Raw genomic sequence first — 16,693 nt, forward strand, 5'->3', positions numbered from 1 at the left:
ATCGCTTCTCGGCCTTTTGGCTAAGATCAAGTGTAGTATCTGTTCTTATCAGTTTAATATCTGATACGTCCCCTATCTGGGGACCATATATTAAATGGATTTTTAGAACAGGGAGATGGAAAAAGAGCTTGCTCTGTCCACTCCACGCATTGACCTGGTATTGCAGTATCTCCAGGACCGGTGCACCCCTTCTTTAATGCAGTTTCTAAAATCAGAAAGAATTGAATTCAATGTTTTTTGTTCATTTTGCTTGTTTGTCGGATTTTGGGATGGACTCTTTGGCTCTGCTTTTCTTCTCCTCATTGGATTTTTCATGTTCAAAGTTGCAGAAGCCAGATTACAAGCTCATTTTGGTTCAACTTCAGCAACTGTGCATTGCATTGCCATGTAATGTGATGCAATGCTATCTTTCTAGCTCTCCCTTTCTACTTCCTTTTGGATAAACAGACATATTAGGCAAGCATTTTGGAGCTTTCACCTAAATAACTACAGGTGGTGAGATAAGCTGCACAATATAATTGACCTTTCAGTATATTGTTGCACACACACCATCTATTTAGCAAATGCCCTTGTTATCAACAGCAGCCTTTTAAACTCACCCGAGCTAACAGGTATGTGCGCTGGTTACACTGCTGCGCTTAAAATTTCTTTTTTGGTTTGCTACAATGCCTTTTCTGAAACGTTGTCTCCTTCTGCTGGAACACTGACTTCTTTCATTTAATGCCTGCAGACTATAAAAGAGAACCCAACCCAAAAAGTTTGGTTGATTAGTCTGTGGCATTCTGTTAAACTGTTGCTTATGGCGGTCTCTGTGAGCTTCTCAGCGACATTCAGCCAGCCAGGTATCCTGCCTGCAGTAGATGGAATGTGGCAATGGAACGCTGGCTGCGCGTGTCATAATAGGCTCTGAGCCTTTATATACCTGTGCACAGCAGCAGCCACCTTCAGTCTGCTGCTGGACAGCCAGCAGCAGCAGCAGCAGCAGGAGAGGTATGTAATCAGGAGCCCTCCTGCTAAGGGTAGACAGCTGCTCGTTCCACCCCACCCCCCGCCTTAATTGGTTCTCCTCCCTTCCAACGGTGTTGAGGCGGGTGGGAACAGCAGGGGGTGAAGGTGCTGTGTTTAAAGAGGTGGAGTTATGCAGATCTAAAACGCGTGGATTGCAGCAGCAGCAAGCCGAAAAGTGCAGGCATGTAAGGGATCTAGAGGTTGACAACATGTCTTCTTAACGGGAGTCCAGGAGCTCATCTCCACAAATGGACTTTTTAGGATCCTTGGGTGGCTCCGTAGTTTGAAACCAATTCTGGTTATCGCTTCTCGGCCTTTTGGCTAAGATCAAGTGTAGTATCTGTTCTTATCAGTTTAATATCTGATACGTCCCCTATCTGGGGACCATATATTAAATGGATTTTTAGAACAGGGAGATGGAAAAAGAGCTTGCTCTGTCCACTCCACGCATTGACCTGGTATTGCAGTATCTCCAGGACCGGTGCACCCCTTCTTTAATGCAGTTTCTAAAATCAGAAAGAATTGAATTCAATGTTTTTTGTTCATTTTGCTTGTTTGTCGGATTTTGGGATGGACTCTTTGGCTCTGCTTTTCTTCTCCTCATTGGATTTTTCATGTTCAAAGTTGCAGAAGCCAGATTACAAGCTCATTTTGGTTCAACTTCAGCAACTGTGCATTGCATTGCCATGTAATGTGATGCAATGCTATCTTTCTAGCTCTCCCTTTCTACTTCCTTTTGGATAAACAGACATATTAGGCAAGCATTTTGGAGCTTTCACCTAAATAACTACAGGTGGTGAGATAAGCTGCACAATATAATTGACCTTTCAGTATATTGTTGCACACACACCATCTATTTAGCAAATGCCCTTGTTATCAACAGCAGCCTTTTAAACTCACCCGAGCTAACAGGTATGTGCGCTGGTTACACTGCTGCGCTTAAAATTTCTTTTTTGGTTTGCTACAATGCCTTTTCTGAAACGTTGTCTCCTTCTGCTGGAACACTGACTTCTTTCATTTAATGCCTGCAGACTATAAAAGAGAACCCAACCCAAAAAGTTTGGTTGATTAGTCTGTGGCATTCTGTTAAACTGTTGCTTATGGCGGTCTCTGTGAGCTTCTCAGCGACATTCAGCCAGCCAGGTATCCTGCCTGCAGTAGATGGAATGTGGCAATGGAACGCTGGCTGCGCGTGTCATAATAGGCTCTGAGCCTTTATATACCTGTGCACAGCAGCAGCCACCTTCAGTCTGCTGCTGGACAGCCAGCAGCAGCAGCAGCAGCAGGAGAGGTATGTAATCAGGAGCCCTCCTGCTAAGGGTAGACAGCTGCTCGTTCCACCCCACCCCCCGCCTTAATTGGTTCTCCTCCCTTCCAACGGTGTTGAGGCGGGTGGGAACAGCAGGGGGTGAAGGTGCTGTGTTTAAAGAGGTGGAGTTATGCAGATCTAAAACGCGTGGATTGCAGCAGCAGCAAGCCGAAAAGTGCAGGCATGTAAGGGATCTAGAGGTTGACAACATGTCTTCTTAACGGGAGTCCAGGAGCTCATCTCCACAAATGGACTTTTTAGGATCCTTGGGTGGCTCCGTAGTTTGAAACCAATTCTGGTTATCGCTTCTCGGCCTTTTGGCTAAGATCAAGTGTAGTATCTGTTCTTATCAGTTTAATATCTGATACGTCCCCTATCTGGGGACCATATATTAAATGGATTTTTAGAACAGGGAGATGGAAAAAGAGCTTGCTCTGTCCACTCCACGCATTGACCTGGTATTGCAGTATCTCCAGGACCGGTGCACCCCTTCTTTAATGCAGTTTCTAAAATCAGAAAGAATTGAATTCAATGTTTTTTGTTCATTTTGCTTGTTTGTCGGATTTTGGGATGGACTCTTTGGCTCTGCTTTTCTTCTCCTCATTGGATTTTTCATGTTCAAAGTTGCAGAAGCCAGATTACAAGCTCATTTTGGTTCAACTTCAGCAACTGTGCATTGCATTGCCATGTAATGTGATGCAATGCTATCTTTCTAGCTCTCCCTTTCTACTTCCTTTTGGATAAACAGACATATTAGGCAAGCATTTTGGAGCTTTCACCTAAATAACTACAGGTGGTGAGATAAGCTGCACAATATAATTGACCTTTCAGTATATTGTTGCACACACACCATCTATTTAGCAAATGCCCTTGTTATCAACAGCAGCCTTTTAAACTCACCCGAGCTAACAGGTATGTGCGCTGGTTACACTGCTGCGCTTAAAATTTCTTTTTTGGTTTGCTACAATGCCTTTTCTGAAACGTTGTCTCCTTCTGCTGGAACACTGACTTCTTTCATTTAATGCCTGCAGACTATAAAAGAGAACCCAACCCAAAAAGTTTGGTTGATTAGTCTGTGGCATTCTGTTAAACTGTTGCTTATGGCGGTCTCTGTGAGCTTCTCAGCGACATTCAGCCAGCCAGGTATCCTGCCTGCAGTAGATGGAATGTGGCAATGGAACGCTGGCTGCGCGTGTCATAATAGGCTCTGAGCCTTTATATACCTGTGCACAGCAGCAGCCACCTTCAGTCTGCTGCTGGACAGCCAGCAGCAGCAGCAGCAGCAGGAGAGGTATGTAATCAGGAGCCCTCCTGCTAAGGGTAGACAGCTGCTCGTTCCACCCCACCCCCCGCCTTAATTGGTTCTCCTCCCTTCCAACGGTGTTGAGGCGGGTGGGAACAGCAGGGGGTGAAGGTGCTGTGTTTAAAGAGGTGGAGTTATGCAGATCTAAAACGCGTGGATTGCAGCAGCAGCAAGCCGAAAAGTGCAGGCATGTAAGGGATCTAGAGGTTGACAACATGTCTTCTTAACGGGAGTCCAGGAGCTCATCTCCACAAATGGACTTTTTAGGATCCTTGGGTGGCTCCGTAGTTTGAAACCAATTCTGGTTATCGCTTCTCGGCCTTTTGGCTAAGATCAAGTGTAGTATCTGTTCTTATCAGTTTAATATCTGATACGTCCCCTATCTGGGGACCATATATTAAATGGATTTTTAGAACAGGGAGATGGAAAAAGAGCTTGCTCTGTCCACTCCACGCATTGACCTGGTATTGCAGTATCTCCAGGACCGGTGCACCCCTTCTTTAATGCAGTTTCTAAAATCAGAAAGAATTGAATTCAATGTTTTTTGTTCATTTTGCTTGTTTGTCGGATTTTGGGATGGACTCTTTGGCTCTGCTTTTCTTCTCCTCATTGGATTTTTCATGTTCAAAGTTGCAGAAGCCAGATTACAAGCTCATTTTGGTTCAACTTCAGCAACTGTGCATTGCATTGCCATGTAATGTGATGCAATGCTATCTTTCTAGCTCTCCCTTTCTACTTCCTTTTGGATAAACAGACATATTAGGCAAGCATTTTGGAGCTTTCACCTAAATAACTACAGGTGGTGAGATAAGCTGCACAATATAATTGACCTTTCAGTATATTGTTGCACACACACCATCTATTTAGCAAATGCCCTTGTTATCAACAGCAGCCTTTTAAACTCACCCGAGCTAACAGGTATGTGCGCTGGTTACACTGCTGCGCTTAAAATTTCTTTTTTGGTTTGCTACAATGCCTTTTCTGAAACGTTGTCTCCTTCTGCTGGAACACTGACTTCTTTCATTTAATGCCTGCAGACTATAAAAGAGAACCCAACCCAAAAAGTTTGGTTGATTAGTCTGTGGCATTCTGTTAAACTGTTGCTTATGGCGGTCTCTGTGAGCTTCTCAGCGACATTCAGCCAGCCAGGTATCCTGCCTGCAGTAGATGGAATGTGGCAATGGAACGCTGGCTGCGCGTGTCATAATAGGCTCTGAGCCTTTATATACCTGTGCACAGCAGCAGCCACCTTCAGTCTGCTGCTGGACAGCCAGCAGCAGCAGCAGCAGCAGGAGAGGTATGTAATCAGGAGCCCTCCTGCTAAGGGTAGACAGCTGCTCGTTCCACCCCACCCCCCGCCTTAATTGGTTCTCCTCCCTTCCAACGGTGTTGAGGCGGGTGGGAACAGCAGGGGGTGAAGGTGCTGTGTTTAAAGAGGTGGAGTTATGCAGATCTAAAACGCGTGGATTGCAGCAGCAGCAAGCCGAAAAGTGCAGGCATGTAAGGGATCTAGAGGTTGACAACATGTCTTCTTAACGGGAGTCCAGGAGCTCATCTCCACAAATGGACTTTTTAGGATCCTTGGGTGGCTCCGTAGTTTGAAACCAATTCTGGTTATCGCTTCTCGGCCTTTTGGCTAAGATCAAGTGTAGTATCTGTTCTTATCAGTTTAATATCTGATACGTCCCCTATCTGGGGACCATATATTAAATGGATTTTTAGAACAGGGAGATGGAAAAAGAGCTTGCTCTGTCCACTCCACGCATTGACCTGGTATTGCAGTATCTCCAGGACCGGTGCACCCCTTCTTTAATGCAGTTTCTAAAATCAGAAAGAATTGAATTCAATGTTTTTTGTTCATTTTGCTTGTTTGTCGGATTTTGGGATGGACTCTTTGGCTCTGCTTTTCTTCTCCTCATTGGATTTTTCATGTTCAAAGTTGCAGAAGCCAGATTACAAGCTCATTTTGGTTCAACTTCAGCAACTGTGCATTGCATTGCCATGTAATGTGATGCAATGCTATCTTTCTAGCTCTCCCTTTCTACTTCCTTTTGGATAAACAGACATATTAGGCAAGCATTTTGGAGCTTTCACCTAAATAACTACAGGTGGTGAGATAAGCTGCACAATATAATTGACCTTTCAGTATATTGTTGCACACACACCATCTATTTAGCAAATGCCCTTGTTATCAACAGCAGCCTTTTAAACTCACCCGAGCTAACAGGTATGTGCGCTGGTTACACTGCTGCGCTTAAAATTTCTTTTTTGGTTTGCTACAATGCCTTTTCTGAAACGTTGTCTCCTTCTGCTGGAACACTGACTTCTTTCATTTAATGCCTGCAGACTATAAAAGAGAACCCAACCCAAAAAGTTTGGTTGATTAGTCTGTGGCATTCTGTTAAACTGTTGCTTATGGCGGTCTCTGTGAGCTTCTCAGCGACATTCAGCCAGCCAGGTATCCTGCCTGCAGTAGATGGAATGTGGCAATGGAACGCTGGCTGCGCGTGTCATAATAGGCTCTGAGCCTTTATATACCTGTGCACAGCAGCAGCCACCTTCAGTCTGCTGCTGGACAGCCAGCAGCAGCAGCAGCAGCAGGAGAGGTATGTAATCAGGAGCCCTCCTGCTAAGGGTAGACAGCTGCTCGTTCCACCCCACCCCCCGCCTTAATTGGTTCTCCTCCCTTCCAACGGTGTTGAGGCGGGTGGGAACAGCAGGGGGTGAAGGTGCTGTGTTTAAAGAGGTGGAGTTATGCAGATCTAAAACGCGTGGATTGCAGCAGCAGCAAGCCGAAAAGTGCAGGCATGTAAGGGATCTAGAGGTTGACAACATGTCTTCTTAACGGGAGTCCAGGAGCTCATCTCCACAAATGGACTTTTTAGGATCCTTGGGTGGCTCCGTAGTTTGAAACCAATTCTGGTTATCGCTTCTCGGCCTTTTGGCTAAGATCAAGTGTAGTATCTGTTCTTATCAGTTTAATATCTGATACGTCCCCTATCTGGGGACCATATATTAAATGGATTTTTAGAACAGGGAGATGGAAAAAGAGCTTGCTCTGTCCACTCCACGCATTGACCTGGTATTGCAGTATCTCCAGGACCGGTGCACCCCTTCTTTAATGCAGTTTCTAAAATCAGAAAGAATTGAATTCAATGTTTTTTGTTCATTTTGCTTGTTTGTCGGATTTTGGGATGGACTCTTTGGCTCTGCTTTTCTTCTCCTCATTGGATTTTTCATGTTCAAAGTTGCAGAAGCCAGATTACAAGCTCATTTTGGTTCAACTTCAGCAACTGTGCATTGCATTGCCATGTAATGTGATGCAATGCTATCTTTCTAGCTCTCCCTTTCTACTTCCTTTTGGATAAACAGACATATTAGGCAAGCATTTTGGAGCTTTCACCTAAATAACTACAGGTGGTGAGATAAGCTGCACAATATAATTGACCTTTCAGTATATTGTTGCACACACACCATCTATTTAGCAAATGCCCTTGTTATCAACAGCAGCCTTTTAAACTCACCCGAGCTAACAGGTATGTGCGCTGGTTACACTGCTGCGCTTAAAATTTCTTTTTTGGATTGCTACAATGCCTTTTCTGAAACGTTGTCTCCTTCTGCTGGAACACTGACTTCTTTCATTTAATGCCTGCAGACTATAAAAGAGAACCCAACCCAAAAAGTTTGGTTGATTAGTCTGTGGCATTCTGTTAAACTGTTGCTTATGGCGGTCTCTGTGAGCTTCTCAGCGACATTCAGCCAGCCAGGTATCCTGCCTGCAGTAGATGGAATGTGGCAATGGAACGCTGGCTGCGCGTGTCATAATAGGCTCTGAGCCTTTATATACCTGTGCACAGCAGCAGCCACCTTCAGTCTGCTGCTGGACAGCCAGCAGCAGCAGCAGCAGCAGGAGAGGTATGTAATCAGGAGCCCTCCTGCTAAGGGTAGACAGCTGCTCGTTCCACCCCACCCCCCGCCTTAATTGGTTCTCCTCCCTTCCAACGGTGTTGAGGCGGGTGGGAACAGCAGGGGGTGAAGGTGCTGTGTTTAAAGAGGTGGAGTTATGCAGATCTAAAACGCGTGGATTGCAGCAGCAGCAAGCCGAAAAGTGCAGGCATGTAAGGGATCTAGAGGTTGACAACATGTCTTCTTAACGGGAGTCCAGGAGCTCATCTCCACAAATGGACTTTTTAGGATCCTTGGGTGGCTCCGTAGTTTGAAACCAATTCTGGTTATCGCTTCTCGGCCTTTTGGCTAAGATCAAGTGTAGTATCTGTTCTTATCAGTTTAATATCTGATACGTCCCCTATCTGGGGACCATATATTAAATGGATTTTTAGAACAGGGAGATGGAAAAAGAGCTTGCTCTGTCCACTCCACGCATTGACCTGGTATTGCAGTATCTCCAGGACCGGTGCACCCCTTCTTTAATGCAGTTTCTAAAATCAGAAAGAATTGAATTCAATGTTTTTTGTTCATTTTGCTTGTTTGTCGGATTTTGGGATGGACTCTTTGGCTCTGCTTTTCTTCTCCTCATTGGATTTTTCATGTTCAAAGTTGCAGAAGCCAGATTACAAGCTCATTTTGGTTCAACTTCAGCAACTGTGCATTGCATTGCCATGTAATGTGATGCAATGCTATCTTTCTAGCTCTCCCTTTCTACTTCCTTTTGGATAAACAGACATATTAGGCAAGCATTTTGGAGCTTTCACCTAAATAACTACAGGTGGTGAGATAAGCTGCACAATATAATTGACCTTTCAGTATATTGTTGCACACACACCATCTATTTAGCAAATGCCCTTGTTATCAACAGCAGCCTTTTAAACTCACCCGAGCTAACAGGTATGTGCGCTGGTTACACTGCTGCGCTTAAAATTTCTTTTTTGGTTTGCTACAATGCCTTTTCTGAAACGTTGTCTCCTTCTGCTGGAACACTGACTTCTTTCATTTAATGCCTGCAGACTATAAAAGAGAACCCAACCCAAAAAGTTTGGTTGATTAGTCTGTGGCATTCTGTTAAACTGTTGCTTATGGCGGTCTCTGTGAGCTTCTCAGCGACATTCAGCCAGCCAGGTATCCTGCCTGCAGTAGATGGAATGTGGCAATGGAACGCTGGCTGCGCGTGTCATAATAGGCTCTGAGCCTTTATATACCTGTGCACAGCAGCAGCCACCTTCAGTCTGCTGCTGGACAGCCAGCAGCAGCAGCAGCAGCAGGAGAGGTATGTAATCAGGAGCCCTCCTGCTAAGGGTAGACAGCTGCTCGTTCCACCCCACCCCCCGCCTTAATTGGTTCTCCTCCCTTCCAACGGTGTTGAGGCGGGTGGGAACAGCAGGGGGTGAAGGTGCTGTGTTTAAAGAGGTGGAGTTATGCAGATCTAAAACGCGTGGATTGCAGCAGCAGCAAGCCGAAAAGTGCAGGCATGTAAGGGATCTAGAGGTTGACAACATGTCTTCTTAACGGGAGTCCAGGAGCTCATCTCCACAAATGGACTTTTTAGGATCCTTGGGTGGCTCCGTAGTTTGAAACCAATTCTGGTTATCGCTTCTCGGCCTTTTGGCTAAGATCAAGTGTAGTATCTGTTCTTATCAGTTTAATATCTGATACGTCCCCTATCTGGGGACCATATATTAAATGGATTTTTAGAACAGGGAGATGGAAAAAGAGCTTGCTCTGTCCACTCCACGCATTGACCTGGTATTGCAGTATCTCCAGGACCGGTGCACCCCTTCTTTAATGCAGTTTCTAAAATCAGAAAGAATTGAATTCAATGTTTTTTGTTCATTTTGCTTGTTTGTCGGATTTTGGGATGGACTCTTTGGCTCTGCTTTTCTTCTCCTCATTGGATTTTTCATGTTCAAAGTTGCAGAAGCCAGATTACAAGCTCATTTTGGTTCAACTTCAGCAACTGTGCATTGCATTGCCATGTAATGTGATGCAATGCTATCTTTCTAGCTCTCCCTTTCTACTTCCTTTTGGATAAACAGACATATTAGGCAAGCATTTTGGAGCTTTCACCTAAATAACTACAGGTGGTGAGATAAGCTGCACAATATAATTGACCTTTCAGTATATTGTTGCACACACACCATCTATTTAGCAAATGCCCTTGTTATCAACAGCAGCCTTTTAAACTCACCCGAGCTAACAGGTATGTGCGCTGGTTACACTGCTGCGCTTAAAATTTCTTTTTTGGTTTGCTACAATGCCTTTTCTGAAACGTTGTCTCCTTCTGCTGGAACACTGACTTCTTTCATTTAATGCCTGCAGACTATAAAAGAGAACCCAACCCAAAAAGTTTGGTTGATTAGTCTGTGGCATTCTGTTAAACTGTTGCTTATGGCGGTCTCTGTGAGCTTCTCAGCGACATTCAGCCAGCCAGGTATCCTGCCTGCAGTAGATGGAATGTGGCAATGGAACGCTGGCTGCGCGTGTCATAATAGGCTCTGAGCCTTTATATACCTGTGCACAGCAGCAGCCACCTTCAGTCTGCTGCTGGACAGCCAGCAGCAGCAGCAGCAGCAGGAGAGGTATGTAATCAGGAGCCCTCCTGCTAAGGGTAGACAGCTGCTCGTTCCACCCCACCCCCCGCCTTAATTGGTTCTCCTCCCTTCCAACGGTGTTGAGGCGGGTGGGAACAGCAGGGGGTGAAGGTGCTGTGTTTAAAGAGGTGGAGTTATGCAGATCTAAAACGCGTGGATTGCAGCAGCAGCAAGCCGAAAAGTGCAGGCATGTAAGGGATCTAGAGGTTGACAACATGTCTTCTTAACGGGAGTCCAGGAGCTCATCTCCACAAATGGACTTTTTAGGATCCTTGGGTGGCTCCGTAGTTTGAAACCAATTCTGGTTATCGCTTCTCGGCCTTTTGGCTAAGATCAAGTGTAGTATCTGTTCTTATCAGTTTAATATCTGATACGTCCCCTATCTGGGGACCATATATTAAATGGATTTTTAGAACAGGGAGATGGAAAAAGAGCTTGCTCTGTCCACTCCACGCATTGACCTGGTATTGCAGTATCTCCAGGACCGGTGCACCCCTTCTTTAATGCAGTTTCTAAAATCAGAAAGAATTGAATTCAATGTTTTTTGTTCATTTTGCTTGTTTGTCGGATTTTGGGATGGACTCTTTGGCTCTGCTTTTCTTCTCCTCATTGGATTTTTCATGTTCAAAGTTGCAGAAGCCAGATTACAAGCTCATTTTGGTTCAACTTCAGCAACTGTGCATTGCATTGCCATGTAATGTGATGCAATGCTATCTTTCTAGCTCTCCCTTTCTACTTCCTTTTGGATAAACAGACATATTAGGCAAGCATTTTGGAGCTTTCACCTAAATAACTACAGGTGGTGAGATAAGCTGCACAATATAATTGACCTTTCAGTATATTGTTGCACACACACCATCTATTTAGCAAATGCCCTTGTTATCAACAGCAGCCTTTTAAACTCACCCGAGCTAACAGGTATGTGCGCTGGTTACACTGCTGCGCTTAAAATTTCTTTTTTGGTTTGCTACAATGCCTTTTCTGAAACGTTGTCTCCTTCTGCTGGAACACTGACTTCTTTCATTTAATGCCTGCAGACTATAAAAGAGAACCCAACCCAAAAAGTTTGGTTGATTAGTCTGTGGCATTCTGTTAAACTGTTGCTTATGGCGGTCTCTGTGAGCTTCTCAGCGACATTCAGCCAGCCAGGTATCCTGCCTGCAGTAGATGGAATGTGGCAATGGAACGCTGGCTGCGCGTGTCATAATAGGCTCTGAGCCTTTATATACCTGTGCACAGCAGCAGCCACCTTCAGTCTGCTGCTGGACAGCCAGCAGCAGCAGCAGCAGCAGGAGAGGTATGTAATCAGGAGCCCTCCTGCTAAGGGTAGACAGCTGCTCGTTCCACCCCACCCCCCGCCTTAATTGGTTCTCCTCCCTTCCAACGGTGTTGAGGCGGGTGGGAACAGCAGGGGGTGAAGGTGCTGTGTTTAAAGAGGTGGAGTTATGCAGATCTAAAACGCGTGGATTGCAGCAGCAGCAAGCCGAAAAGTGCAGGCATGTAAGGGATCTAGAGGTTGACAACATGTCTTCTTAACGGGAGTCCAGGAGCTCATCTCCACAAATGGACTTTTTAGGATCCTTGGGTGGCTCCGTAGTTTGAAACCAATTCTGGTTATCGCTTCTCGGCCTTTTGGCTAAGATCAAGTGTAGTATCTGTTCTTATCAGTTTAATATCTGATACGTCCCCTATCTGGGGACCATATATTAAATGGATTTTTAGAACAGGGAGATGGAAAAAGAGCTTGCTCTGTCCACTCCACGCATTGACCTGGTATTGCAGTATCTCCAGGACCGGTGCACCCCTTCTTTAATGCAGTTTCTAAAATCAGAAAGAATTGAATTCAATGTTTTTTGTTCATTTTGCTTGTTTGTCGGATTTTGGGATGGACTCTTTGGCTCTGCTTTTCTTCTCCTCATTGGATTTTTCATGTTCAAAGTTGCAGAAGCCAGATTACAAGCTCATTTTGGTTCAACTTCAGCAACTGTGCATTGCATTGCCATGTAATGTGATGCAATGCTATCTTTCTAGCTCTCCCTTTCTACTTCCTTTTGGATAAACAGACATATTAGGCAAGCATTTTGGAGCTTTCACCTAAATAACTACAGGTGGTGAGATAAGCTGCACAATATAATTGACCTTTCAGTATATTGTTGCACACACACCATCTATTTAGCAAATGCCCTTGTTATCAACAGCAGCCTTTTAAACTCACCCGAGCTAACAGGTATGTGCGCTGGTTACACTGCTGCGCTTAAAATTTCTTTTTTGGTTTGCTACAATGCCTTTTCTGAAACGTTGTCTCCTTCTGCTGGAACACTGACTTCTTTCATTTAATGCCTGCAGACTATAAAAGAGAACCCAACCCAAAAAGTTTGGTTGATTAGTCTGTGGCATTCTGTTAAACTGTTGCTTATGGCGGTCTCTGTGAGCTTCTCAGCGACATTCAGCCAGCCAGGTATCCTGCCTGCAGTAGATGGAATGTGGCAATGGAACGCTGGCTGCGCGTGTCATAATAGGCTCTGAGCCTTTATATACCTGTGCACAGCAGCAGCCACCTTCAGTCTGCTGCTGGACAGCCAGCAGCAGCAGCAGCAGCAGGAGAGGTATGTAATCAGGAGCCCTCCTGCTAAGGGTAGACAGCTGCTCGTTCCACCCCACCCCCCGCCTTAATTGGTTCTCCTCCCTTCCAACGGTGTTGAGGCGGGTGGGAACAGCAGGGGGTGAAGGTGCTGTGTTTAAAGAGGTGGAGTTATGCAGATCTAAAACGCGTGGATTGCAGCAGCAGCAAGCCGAAAAGTGCAGGCATGTAAGGGATCTAGAGGTTGACAACATGTCTTCTTAACGGGAGTCCAGGAGCTCATCTCCACAAATGGACTTTTTAGGATCCTTGGGTGGCTCCGTAGTTTGAAACCAATTCTGGTTATCGCTTCTCGGCCTTTTGGCTAAGATCAAGTGTAGTATCTGTTCTTATCAGTTTAATATCTGATACGTCCCCTATCTGGGGACCATATATTAAATGGATTTTTAGAACAGGGAGATGGAAAAAGAGCTTGCTCTGTCCACTCCACGCATTGACCTGGTATTGCAGTATCTCCAGGACCGGTGCACCCCTTCTTTAATGCAGTTTCTAAAATCAGAAAGAATTGAATTCAATGTTTTTTGTTCATTTTGCTTGTTTGTCGGATTTTGGGATGGACTCTTTGGCTCTGCTTTTCTTCTCCTCATTGGATTTTTCATGTTCAAAGTTGCAGAAGCCAGATTACAAGCTCATTTTGGTTCAACTTCAGCAACTGTGCATTGCATTGCCATGTAATGTGATGCAATGCTATCTTTCTAGCTCTCCCTTTCTACTTCCTTTTGGATAAACAGACATATTAGGCAAGCATTTTGGAGCTTTCACCTAAATAACTACAGGTGGTGAGATAAGCTGCACAATATAATTGACCTTTCAGTATATTGTTGCACACACACCATCTATTTAGCAAATGCCCTTGTTATCAACAGCAGCCTTTTAAACTCACCCGAGCTAACAGGTATGTGCGCTGGTTACACTGCTGCGCTTAAAATTTCTTTTTTGGTTTGCTACAATGCCTTTTCTGAAACGTTGTCTCCTTCTGCTGGAACACTGACTTCTTTCATTTAATGCCTGCAGACTATAAAAGAGAACCCAACCCAAAAAGTTTGGTTGATTAGTCTGTGGCATTCTGTTAAACTGTTGCTTATGGCGGTCTCTGTGAGCTTCTCAGCGACATTCAGCCAGCCAGGTATCCTGCCTGCAGTAGATGGAATGTGGCAATGGAACGCTGGCTGCGCGTGTCATAATAGGCTCTGAGCCTTTATATACCTGTGCACAGCAGCAGCCACCTTCAGTCTGCTGCTGGACAGCCAGCAGCAGCAGCAGCAGCAGGAGAGGTATGTAATCAGGAGCCCTCCTGCTAAGGGTAGACAGCTGCTCGTTCCACCCCACCCCCCGCCTTAATTGGTTCTCCTCCCTTCCAACGGTGTTGAGGCGGGTGGGAACAGCAGGGGGTGAAGGTGCTGTGTTTAAAGAGGTGGAGTTATGCAGATCTAAAACGCGTGGATTGCAGCAGCAGCAAGCCGAAAAGTGCAGGCATGTAAGGGATCTAGAGGTTGACAACATGTCTTCTTAACGGGAGTCCAGGAGCTCATCTCCACAAATGGACTTTTTAGGATCCTTGGGTGGCTCCGTAGTTTGAAACCAATTCTGGTTATCGCTTCTCGGCCTTTTGGCTAAGATCAAGTGTAGTATCTGTTCTTATCAGTTTAATATCTGATACGTCCCCTATCTGGGGACCATATATTAAATGGATTTTTAGAACAGGGAGATGGAAAAAGAGCTTGCTCTGTCCACTCCACGCATTGACCTGGTATTGCAGTATCTCCAGGACCGGTGCACCCCTTCTTTAATGCAGTTTCTAAAATCAGAAAGAATTGAATTCAATGTTTTTTGTTCATTTTGCTTGTTTGTCGGATTTTGGGATGGACTCTTTGGCTCTGCTTTTCTTCTCCTCATTGGATTTTTCATGTTCAAAGTTGCAGAAGCCAGATTACAAGCTCATTTTGGTTCAACTTCAGCAACTGTGCATTGCATTGCCATGTAATGTGATGCAATGCTATCTTTCTAGCTCTCCCTTTCTACTTCCTTTTGGATAAACAGACATATTAGGCAAGCATTTTGGAGCTTTCACCTAAATAACTACAGGTGGTGAGATAAGCTGCACAATATAATTGACCTTTCAGTATATTGTTGCACACACACCATCTATTTAGCAAATGCCCTTGTTATCAACAGCAGCCTTTTAAACTCACCCGAGCTAACAGGTATGTGCGCTGGTTACACTGCTGCGCTTAAAATTTCTTTTTTGGTTTGCTACAATGCCTTTTCTGAAACGTTGTCTCCTTCTGCTGGAACACTGACTTCTTTCATTTAATGCCTGCAGACTATAAAAGAGAACCCAACCCAAAAAGTTTGGTTGATTAGTCTGTGGCATTCTGTTAAACTGTTGCTTATGGCGGTCTCTGTGAGCTTCTCAGCGACATTCAGCCAGCCAGGTATCCTGCCTGCAGTAGATGGAATGTGGCAATGGAACGCTGGCTGCGCGTGTCATAATAGGCTCTGAGCCTTTATATACCTGTGCACAGCAGCAGCCACCTTCAGTCTGCTGCTGGACAGCCAGCAGCAGCAGCAGCAGCAGGAGAGGTATGTAATCAGGAGCCCTCCTGCTAAGGGTAGACAGCTGCTCGTTCCACCCCACCCCCCGCCTTAATTGGTTCTCCTCCCTTCCAACGGTGTTGAGGCGGGTGGGAACAGCAGGGGGTGAAGGTGCTGTGTTTAAAGAGGTGGAGTTATGCAGATCTAAAACGCGTGGATTGCAGCAGCAGCAAGCCGAAAAGTGCAGGCATGTAAGGGATCTAGAGGTTGACAACATGTCTTCTTAACGGGAGTCCAGGAGCTCATCTCCACAAATGGACTTTTTAGGATCCTTGGGTGGCTCCGTAGTTTGAAACCAATTCTGGTTATCGCTTCTCGGCCTTTTGGCTAAGATCAAGTGTAGTATCTGTTCTTATCAGTTTAACATCTGATACGTCCCCTATCTGGGGACCATATATTAAATGGATTTTTAGAACAGGGAGATGGAAAAAGAGCTTGCTCTGTCCACTCCACGCATTGACCTGGTATTGCAGTATCTCCAGGACCGGTGCACCCCTTCTTTAATGCAGTTTCTAAAATCAGAAAGAATTGAATTCAATGTTTTTTGTTCATTTTGCTTGTTTGTCGGATTTTGGGATGGACTCTTTGGCTCTGCTTTTCTTCTCCTCATTGGATTTTTCATGTTCAAAGTTGCAGAAGCCAGATTACAAGCTCATTTTGGTTCAACTTCAGCAACTGTGCATTGCATTGCCATGTAATGTGATGCAATGCTATCTTTCTAGCTCTCCCTTTCTACTTCCTTTTGGATAAACAGACATATTAGGCAAGCATTTTGGAGCTTTCACCTAAATAACTACAGGTGGTGAGATAAGCTGCACAATATAATTGACCTTTCAGTATATTGTTGCACACACACCATCTATTTAGCAAATGCCCTTGTTATCAACAGCAGCCTTTTAAACTCACCCGAGCTAACAGGTATGTGCGCTGGTTACACTGCTGCGCTTAAAATTTCTTTTTTGGTTTGCTACAATGCCTTTTCTGAAACGTTGTCTCCTTCTGCTGGAACACTGACTTCTTTCATTTAATGCCTGCAGACTATAAAAGAGAACCCAACCCAAAAAGTTTGGTTGATTAGTCTGTGGCATTCTGTTAAACTGTTGCTTATGGCGGTCTCTGTGAGCTTCTCAGCGACATTCAGCCAGCCAGGTATCCTGCCTGCAGTAGATGGAATGTGGCAATGGAACGCTGGCTGCGCGTGTCATAATAGGCTCTGAGCCTTTATATACCTGTGCACAGCAGCAGCCACCTTCAGTCTGCTGCTGGACAGCCAGCAGCAGCAGCAGCAGCAG

The 16,693-nt window shown here is 45.0% G+C and overlaps 13 non-coding genes across 13 annotated transcripts; all 13 read left to right on the forward strand.

The window, feature by feature from the left end:
• Positions 1–191, forward strand: LOC141244478 (U2 spliceosomal RNA). Its single transcript, XR_012308394.1, has one exon. It is a non-coding gene; the product is annotated as a U2 spliceosomal RNA (small nuclear RNA).
• Positions 192–1,309: 1,118 nt separating this feature from the next.
• On the forward strand, positions 1,310–1,500 carry LOC141244591 (U2 spliceosomal RNA). Its single transcript, XR_012308505.1, has one exon. It is a non-coding gene; the product is annotated as a U2 spliceosomal RNA (small nuclear RNA).
• A 1,118-nt stretch (positions 1,501–2,618) lies between these two features.
• Positions 2,619–2,809, forward strand: LOC141244643 (U2 spliceosomal RNA). The gene has a single exon (XR_012308556.1). It is a non-coding gene; the product is annotated as a U2 spliceosomal RNA (small nuclear RNA).
• Positions 2,810–3,927: 1,118 nt separating this feature from the next.
• LOC141244654 (U2 spliceosomal RNA) lies at positions 3,928–4,118 on the forward strand. Its single transcript, XR_012308567.1, has one exon. It is a non-coding gene; the product is annotated as a U2 spliceosomal RNA (small nuclear RNA).
• A 1,118-nt stretch (positions 4,119–5,236) lies between these two features.
• Positions 5,237–5,427, forward strand: LOC141244666 (U2 spliceosomal RNA). The gene has a single exon (XR_012308578.1). It is a non-coding gene; the product is annotated as a U2 spliceosomal RNA (small nuclear RNA).
• A 1,118-nt stretch (positions 5,428–6,545) lies between these two features.
• On the forward strand, positions 6,546–6,736 carry LOC141244484 (U2 spliceosomal RNA). Its single transcript, XR_012308400.1, has one exon. It is a non-coding gene; the product is annotated as a U2 spliceosomal RNA (small nuclear RNA).
• A 1,118-nt stretch (positions 6,737–7,854) lies between these two features.
• Positions 7,855–8,045, forward strand: LOC141244495 (U2 spliceosomal RNA). Its single transcript, XR_012308411.1, has one exon. It is a non-coding gene; the product is annotated as a U2 spliceosomal RNA (small nuclear RNA).
• Positions 8,046–9,163: 1,118 nt separating this feature from the next.
• On the forward strand, positions 9,164–9,354 carry LOC141244506 (U2 spliceosomal RNA). The gene has a single exon (XR_012308422.1). It is a non-coding gene; the product is annotated as a U2 spliceosomal RNA (small nuclear RNA).
• Positions 9,355–10,472: 1,118 nt separating this feature from the next.
• LOC141244518 (U2 spliceosomal RNA) lies at positions 10,473–10,663 on the forward strand. Its single transcript, XR_012308433.1, has one exon. It is a non-coding gene; the product is annotated as a U2 spliceosomal RNA (small nuclear RNA).
• A 1,118-nt stretch (positions 10,664–11,781) lies between these two features.
• LOC141244529 (U2 spliceosomal RNA) lies at positions 11,782–11,972 on the forward strand. The gene has a single exon (XR_012308444.1). It is a non-coding gene; the product is annotated as a U2 spliceosomal RNA (small nuclear RNA).
• Positions 11,973–13,090: 1,118 nt separating this feature from the next.
• On the forward strand, positions 13,091–13,281 carry LOC141244540 (U2 spliceosomal RNA). Its single transcript, XR_012308455.1, has one exon. It is a non-coding gene; the product is annotated as a U2 spliceosomal RNA (small nuclear RNA).
• Positions 13,282–14,399: 1,118 nt separating this feature from the next.
• Positions 14,400–14,590, forward strand: LOC141244551 (U2 spliceosomal RNA). Its single transcript, XR_012308466.1, has one exon. It is a non-coding gene; the product is annotated as a U2 spliceosomal RNA (small nuclear RNA).
• Positions 14,591–15,708: 1,118 nt separating this feature from the next.
• Positions 15,709–15,899, forward strand: LOC141244629 (U2 spliceosomal RNA). Its single transcript, XR_012308542.1, has one exon. It is a non-coding gene; the product is annotated as a U2 spliceosomal RNA (small nuclear RNA).
• The last annotated feature ends 794 nt before the right edge of the window (positions 15,900–16,693 follow it).

The sequence above is a fragment of the Phyllobates terribilis genome, unplaced genomic scaffold, assembly GCF_046119375.1.
Source record: "Phyllobates terribilis strain yellow unplaced genomic scaffold, ASM4611937v1 Scaffold_1598__1_contigs__length_248474, whole genome shotgun sequence".
Classification (NCBI taxonomy): domain Eukaryota; kingdom Metazoa; phylum Chordata; class Amphibia; order Anura; family Dendrobatidae; genus Phyllobates; species Phyllobates terribilis.